The sequence below is a fragment of the Crocuta crocuta genome, unplaced genomic scaffold, assembly GCF_008692635.1.
Source record: "Crocuta crocuta isolate KB4526 unplaced genomic scaffold, BGI_CrCroc_1.0 scaffold241, whole genome shotgun sequence".
Lineage (NCBI taxonomy): Eukaryota > Metazoa > Chordata > Mammalia > Carnivora > Hyaenidae > Crocuta > Crocuta crocuta.
Genome location: NW_027527807.1, coordinates 2,901,656 through 2,902,425, shown reverse-complemented (window position 1 = coordinate 2,902,425; position 770 = coordinate 2,901,656).

The window sequence follows — 770 nt, the reverse complement described above, 5'->3', positions numbered from 1 at the left end:
TACCAAGTGTATCTTTTTTCTGAACCATTTGAGGTTTGGTACATTATGGTCTTGCCCCTGAATACTTCAGCGTGTATTTCCTAAGAAAAAAGATATTCTTGTTTATAACCACAGCCCAGGTGAGCCTCAAATAACACAGGTTTTAAGCATGTGGGTGCACTTACATGTGGATTTTTTTTTTCAACAAATAGGGTACAGGACTACAAAAGTATTTTCTTTTCCTTAAGATTTTATTAATGATGCTTTCTTGATTGTAAGAATACAGTGTATGATACATCCAACATACAAAATATATGTTGACTGCATGTTACTCAGTAAGGCTTCTAGTCAGTAGTAGGCTGTTGGTTTAGTTTTGGGGGAGTCAAAATTATACGTGGATTTTTGTACGGGGGAGAGGTTGGCGACCTTACCCCCATGTCGTTCAAGGGTCAACTGAACACTTAGTCAACTTCTGTAAATTTAACACCAATACCGATCTGCCATTTGCATTGCTGAAAAGTGATACAATAATATCCTTTATATCATTTTTCCCATCCAGTACAGTATCCAGTCTGGGGCCAGGTATTAAATCAAGTTGTTATGTCTCTTTAGTCACCTTTAATCTGGGACATTTCCACAGCCTTTCTTTGTATTTAATGACATTGCCATTTTTAAATAGTAATCTCTTCCCTTTAAAACAAAACAAAACAAAATGTTCCAGGGGCATCTGGGTGGCTCAGTTGGTTTAGTGACATGCTTCAGCTCGGGTCATGATCTCACAGTTCATGGGT